This window comes from Sander lucioperca, chromosome 21 (assembly GCF_008315115.2).
Source record: "Sander lucioperca isolate FBNREF2018 chromosome 21, SLUC_FBN_1.2, whole genome shotgun sequence".
Classification (NCBI taxonomy): domain Eukaryota; kingdom Metazoa; phylum Chordata; class Actinopteri; order Perciformes; family Percidae; genus Sander; species Sander lucioperca.
In genome coordinates, this window is record NC_050193.1 from 9,888,820 (window position 1) to 9,896,458 (window position 7,639).

Sequence of the window (7,639 nt, forward strand, 5' to 3'; positions counted from 1 at the left end):
GGCTCACCCGAACCAGTGCTCCTCCTCGAGAATACAGTGTCAATTGCGTTGAGAGACCAGTTAATCAATTCCATGATTTTTAGGTATTTGTAGAGCCTTGCAGGGAGAGTCTCTAAAAAGTTAACAACAGACAACACAAGACAAGATAGCAAGCAGGGTAGGCCTGGGAGGGAGAGGGAGAAAAAAAGCGACCACCTTCGCTGAGAGCTGGAAAAGAAAGGTATGGTATATGGTATACTGCCCAATACACCTCAATAAAGTTCACTTCTGAGTTAAAGTGTCACATGTAGTTTGGTTCTTTATTGTTTATGTTGTTTTAAAAGGACCTTGTCAGACAAACAAATTAATTTCCAATCTTTTCCTCATCTAATTTTTCTAACTTAATCCTAAAGGTTCTGACCTAACATTGATGGTGCAGTAAAATACCCGATGTTTAGCAAGTGCCTTGTATGCCTTAGGGTTAGTTTCTCCTCAGGATAAACGGTCTGCATTATTTTTGCATGAGTCTGTTTTGGGCACATTGTTGAGTAAGCTGAGGTTGATACCAGGAAGTCATACATGTGTACACATGACAGGAACAATTTCAACACACAAACGGCTTCTCTAATCTTTGTGGTTTTATGAAAATATGCCTGTACACGCACTCAGTTTAACTCCGAACTTCTCATTTGCCTTAAGGTTAGTTCCTCTTCTGGGTCAATGGTGTACAATATTTTTGCATTTGTCTTTTGTGAGTGTGTCCATTGGTGAGTAAGCTGCCGTTGATATTAGGATATTATACATGATGTGTACACACAATATGTATGATATTATAATAAGGGACTGTTCATTATTTAATTAAGGGGCCACCAGAGGAGTTTTGTGGCCTCTAACCTAAAAAGAGTTGACCCTCCCCTCGTCAGTAATAATTTCCCTATGACCCTCCAAAATGATTTGAAAAAGAGGCATGACCCTCCCCCTCGCGTGCAAGTTTGCATTTAGCAAAGAAGTACAGATGCCATTTGATTTTTACAGCCATGACATACAGGAGTTAACCTCTGCATTCTCATCTTACACATCACACTCCTCTGTTATGGTGTGGTGGCCATTTCAGTAGATTTACTCACTAACATAGTTGTGGAAACACAATAAGCATGGAAACTAAATGCAAAGCAAAGGAAAATGGGAAATAACAATTTCACACTGGTTGCTATGGACTTGTCACTAGGCTTTGTCATTGTACATTTTAGCTTCAGCACCTTTACCTATGTGCTAAAATATACAATGACGAAGCCTGGTGACAAGTCCATAGCAACCAGTGTTGAATTGTTATTTCCCATTGTCCTTTGCTGAATGGTCTCAATGTTTTATTGTTTTATTTTATGTGAATACTAGTTTACTAGAGGAGTAACTTAGTATTTGAAGTAATGCATGAAGTGTGCATTTAGTTTCCAGTGCTTATTGTGTTTCCACAATAATGTTAGTGAGTAAATCTACTGAAATGGCCACCACACCATAACAGAGGAGTGTGATGTGTAAGATGAGAATGCAGAATCAAATGGCATATGTACTTCTTTGCTAAGTGCAAACTTACATGCAAGGGGAGAGTCATGCTTCTTTTTCAAATCATTTTGGAGGGTCATAGAAAAATTATTACTGACGAGGAGAGGGTCAAGTCTTTTTAGGTTAGAGGCCACAAAACTCCTCTGGTGGCCCCTTAATTAAATACCAAACAGTCCCTTATATTCCAAAACACATGTTTATTTTTGAAGCAGATTTTAAAATACATTGTAACGATTTAACAATTCGCCCTTATGAAATCCAATCGCGGCACGGCTGTCTTGGAATGCAATAGACAGACGGTTACATTCAACTAAAATGTAACGGTGAACAATCAGTGTTCGACCTACAGTCTGTTGAGATGCCTCTCCAAACTCACCATAAAACGTTAAGACACGTTAAGAAAAAAGATCCGTATTTTGCCGTAATCCAATGACACGGAAAAAAAGTAATCCACAGCGATCAGTAGATCCACAAAGAGTCACGGTGTATCCAGCAAGGCCTATACGAGCGTCACATTCACCAGCCAGCTCCAAACAGGTGAACGAGGCCTCTCCACTTCACCATTTAAACAAAGTGGAATAAACGTATAAAAGTCCAAATCTACACAAAACCCACAATCAATTAGTAAGCTGACATCACATTTATATACATGGCATTTAGGAAACCTTTATTGCAAGGTTGGCATGGCAAGATGTCCAGACTAGTGCAACAGTAACTTTCGTTATTTGCGTCCTGCTGCTCCCATCGTCAGCCAGGTAATATTTTTTTTACTAAAGCAGTATATGAAATCTGATATATTACCTACCACCATTTAGTTGTTTTGTGTTATTTAAGATATTTATAAAATATCTGGTCATGCCAGACGTAATTATTCCACTAATTTTTTAAACAATGCAATGCAATTACCCGTTTCAGCCACCACGGGGGCAGTGCTCCTCCTGCCCCCCCAGCAAACTCCGCGTATGCGGTCAGACCATCTGCTAGGGGGCCGAGACTGAGAGCTACATGGATAAATATGCACCAAACAAGCCACTTTGAAATTTTGCTCTTTTCATGAATAAAAAAGTTGGGTGAAAAAAATGCATTAACGTTTTGCTAATTCAGCTCTGTCTAGTTCTGGTGTTGAGTTAGGGACCGTCTACAAACTACAACACCGAAAAGAGATACAAAGAGTTTTTCAAAAATAGGCATATGCTTATTTTTTTTTAAGTAAGTGCTATAGTACAACTAGCAGGAGACAAGTTATAATTGCGGTAAGTTTGGAGACACTACCTTATTTAATTATTAAATTAATAAATATTTTTATGTGTACAACACGGTGTAGGCAACACCGATTGTTTTCCTTTTTCTCGCTACTGACAGCACTTCAAATTTACAAACAACAGAGCTACGTGTTGAAATCGACCGGAATTCTCCTTTAAAAACGCAAAAAAGTGAAACCACCCTCTTACTTTGCCTGCCTGTCATTCAGTAGTGTTCAATCAGTATAAGAGCCTTTCACAATTAGCTGCGGTGTAAAGCGCCGCAAACCTGAGGGGACCTGCCGAATCAAAGATCTCTGTGTGCACAGTTATGTTAAGGTAAATTACTGTTAACTATAGAAGCAGGAAAGTTAATAGCCTCCCTGAGGATAAAATGCTTTGTGATTTAAATGAGATTGAATATGAAGTGCTTTTCATGTTTAATTTGTTCATTATATGATAATATGAGGTTACACTTTTTAGTAAAATGTCCTTAATTTCTGATGAGTTCTTCTGGTTGGATGTTAAGAAAAAAAACTTGAGCTGTGTTTTAAGAAGGGAAGTTTTGGCAGATTTGATTTGTCCAGCTTGGGACAGAAGACAGGTATTTGTAGGCATTGTGTTGAACAAGGTTATGTTCATGTATGAAAAATGTTCCAGCACTGTGACGGCATGTCTGGGCTGGGCACTTGTATGTGCATGACACAATAAATAACATGCTGTAGCTATTACCTCGTTATTAAATGATATCATCCCATCATTGCTTTATTATTACCAAGCTGTAATAGAAAAATACTTAAGTCAAATTTATATGCCTAAATACAAATGATGCATGCTGGACAGCCTGTACTGAGCTTTCTGGTCCTGGCATCAAGACTTCTCGCTGGTTGCTCACTTCATACCTGTTCTTTTGATAAATCACAAATCCTCAGAGACTCTGACTGACTGAGAGAATTCTAGCCAGTTGGTGACATTTTTGGGACTGTGTTTTATATCAGTCAAAAGGGGAGAAAAATAGAGAGATTTTAGTTACAGTCAAACAATGGCACTTTGATCTTTCTGCACATTACCGATTATCTTTAATCACTAAATCTTCCATGTTCAAATGTTACATGCATACTGTGGGGAAACATCGAAACATCTGTCCACCAGAACATTGACTTCTGCCGCCCTCTGGTGTTCACAGTAAAAAAGAAAAACATAAGAAAAAACTTGTGATCGTGCACGTTTATTTTATCGAGCATGCTGAATGATACAGCACAAATGATTTTTTTTTAAATTGAAACACACACTTCACAGCAGTATCAGATACAGTCATACCATGGTAAAATGCATACTGGAGATGTTGCATTAGCAGTACAATAGACAGTATATTATATATCACATAAAACAAAATCCACATGACAATACACAAGCAAAGGGTTTATTCAAGAACTGTAAGTGTATGTGAGCACACTCTCATGTCAGTCAAACAGAAAGATGTTCGTGTACACGTCCTTGCTATGTACCAGCCACTTCTTTTCAGGGTGTCATGCTGTCTCTATAGTCCCACCCCCACAGTGCCAACACCCCAAACAACCAGTGGGGGTCACCAGTGCACCAATAATGACGAGAACCCTTCCCTCTTCCCGATCCTTTTATCACTAGTGGAAAGTAACTAAGTATATTTACTCAAGTACAGCACTTAATTACTGTTTTGAGGTACTTACAATTTCCTTTTAATGTTACTTATACTTTAACTCTACTACATTTCAGATGGGAATATTGTATTTCTTACTCCAGGAAAGGAAGGACAGCTGTGGTTACTCTTTTTTTTCTTTCGTTGCCTTACAAAACAGTACCTATTTAGGATCCCTTGTCATATTTCAAATGTTTATGAGTTGTTAGTTCAACCAAAGAGACATTTCCCTCAAGGTCCAACGAGGTTTATTGTTCATTAAGAATCCCCATTAGTCATCACCATAGTGAAGATTATTCTTCCTTGGGTCCAAGGTCAAAACCATTATACAAGACTGCTAGGTGTGATTGTTGCTAGGGACAGCCTCAGGGCTTGGTATTGGTGGATGAGAATCTAACCTGTTCACGGAAAGTTTCCTCAACGTATTTCCATATTTAAATTTATCGTGCTGAATCTGACCTGTGGGCAGAGACTGAGAGGCGAGTACGCTGGTGAGAGGTGGAGACAACATAAAAGAAAGAACTCAAGTTAGATCAAGCACCAGAGGAGTCCTGTTCGTGTATTAAGGAGCAACAGACGAGACGTAAGTACCCAACGGCAGTGCATTACATTACTCAGAGACTGTAAGATACAGTATATACACCTATTCTGCTATTTTGTATTCACCCAGTCATTTATATGCTATAGATGTATTATTTATACAGTATCAAATCTATACCGTAGATAAACTTGAAATCTGCATATACTTCCAGAGAGCACTTCTGCATGCTGAAGTGAAATTCTGCTACTTCTTAACTTATAGTTTTTATTGTTATCCATAATGTCTTCAAAGCTTAACCCTTTTCTTTTCTTTTTCCTTTGAAAAAACTAAAAGGTTTTAGAGTGGTAAGAATTAGTGGATAGTGTGGTGGAAGTATTTCGGTGCAGCAGGTGTAGGTTTTTGAAAATAGACAGTCGAAGACTAAAGTTAGGTTTTTGTATTTTATTATAAACTTGCAAGTTTGCAGATAGGCACAAGTTCACAAAAGGCACAGCAGCCCAGTGTGGAAAAGTCTCTTCAACGAGTGAACAGGAACACTGAGCTTATATACACAACAAGGAAATGGGAGTGATAACCACACATGTTCTGGTCTAAACAGGACTCTGCCTTTCTCACAGGCAATCTGATACACAGAAAAACAATCTAAACACAGGAGACATCTTGGAGCCATTTCGCCTCCTCCCCAATGTACAATTTTCACCCCCTGGTTACATCTCAACTATCCAGGGACAAATTAATCTGTACAGAGAGATAGTTTACTGTGACCTTGTACCTTTATCGGTTCAAACAAAGGCTGTACGCATTCGTCTCCAGACTTCGTGTACGCAATCTACATGTGGGAATGAGATAAACTCCCTTTCAGCATTGTGAGAGAAACAGAGAAAGAAATAAAACAAGAATATTAAGAATGATGCTTAAATGTATTTTTTGCCATTACATTAGTAAAATGAAGATAATGTTTAATATGCTATTGCTTTCAGTTAAGCAAGGCATATTAGCTGCGATGAAATGATGACCTATCAACCAGATATTATCAGAGTGATGTTTGATCAAGATAATCCAGTTAAAAGGGCGTGGTTTCAACCAACATTGTCTGCTTTCAACAGTTGTTTAAAGAAACACTGAAACAGCACAAATCTGTTGTTTAAGTTGCCAGTTAAGCCATATATGCAGCTTGCCCAGACAGCCTATCATTGTGTGTTCCTACCTTTTACAGGGAAATTAAAAGCTGCTCTGCTCTTTACAACTTAGGGTCACACAAGTACAGAAGGCAAGAGAGGAAGAGCAGGTTTGTTGTGATATTGATTTAGAGAGATTAGGCACTGCTCTTAGTTTCCCAAATTAGCTGTTCTTATACAACTTAACAGCCATGTAGTATGTACACATGTAGCATGGAAGTTTTTATTGGAGGCATCAAAGAACAGCCCTTCATTTGTAAACCACTTTTACAAAGTTTAGGTTTACAGCAGCCAACAATAATATAAAACAGAAAAGAGGGCAGCTATAATATATCGATAAATTAGCTGTTATAAGTTTGCTATTGTAGATTGTGTTTGTGAATTCTCACTCATTTGCTCACAAGCTGAATCCCCAAACCTACGCCACAATTCTGGCTGAAAATTAAAAGTGAATATGATTTAAGATATGTATGCAATACTTACTGATTTACAGACAATATCATACACTGTAAATGCTAGGATAACATTGGATATTTCAGATAATGTACATTCCTCTGGATTTGTTTTCACATATTAACATTTAGAACAAGCTAAGGTTGCTGTAAATGTCATAGTTAAAGGTGCACTATGCGTTCCTGCGTGGTTTCAGCGCGATTTAATTTTTGTCTCAAATCGTAGGCATCTCTCCTTGATCCGCTAGCTGCTTGCCCCCTGAATACACTGTGAAAAAGCCCGGTCTCGGGAGACAACACAGGGGTCGTAAACGTCAAACAAACACTAGAGGCACAGGATAGGCACCAAAATACAACAAACACGTTCCAGCCAATCACCGACAAGATGGTTGGGGGAGGGGGTGGGGGTTAGTGACAGTTAGTCAGTTAGTCATGACAGTTAAGGAAACATGGGGGGAGGGGCGAGCTTGCTCCGTTTTGTTTTGAATTTACTTGGAACGTCAACAGAAGTAACGTCATGCAGGAACGCATAGTGCACCTTTAAGTAAACAGCAGAGCAGACTCTACTAGAAATAAAGTATGGTCAGTTATTTTTGCCATAACTTGTGACCTGATATTACTTAAACCCTTGCCATCATCAGTTTCGTAACCCCTTCTTTTCCTTCAATTAAATGTAATTTGTAACTGTCTCAACAATACCAAGTAATGGTTGATTAAAATTATGTGTTTACCTTCCAGTTGCAGTTCTTGGTCATGGATGACTTTGTCCGTAACAAATTAACTGAATGGGGTTTCAGCGAGTTGATAAAAACATTTAAAGGTAAAGTACTACCATGCTTCTTTAGGCACAGATAAAATACAATGTTAATATGACCTACCAATACTGAAATGTCTAAGCATTTACTAATACTGACATAAAATAAATGTAACATTGTTCTGTAGTACAATGGTGATGTGTCCTTAACAGAAATAGTTTTAAGTAGGGCTGTCAAAATAACGCGTTAATT

At 38.3% G+C, this 7,639-nt stretch overlaps 1 protein-coding gene across 1 annotated transcript in view; it reads left to right on the plus strand.

The window, feature by feature from the left end:
* The window catches only part of LOC116059289 (nuclear GTPase SLIP-GC-like), a 36,603-nt gene that overhangs the window by 17,455 nt on the left and 11,509 nt on the right, over positions 1-7,639 (plus strand). The window contains exon 23 of the mRNA XM_031312265.2: positions 1,115-1,116. The gene's annotated coding sequence lies outside the window, so the exon portion shown is untranslated. The remainder of the gene's footprint in view (positions 1-1,114; positions 1,117-7,639) is intronic.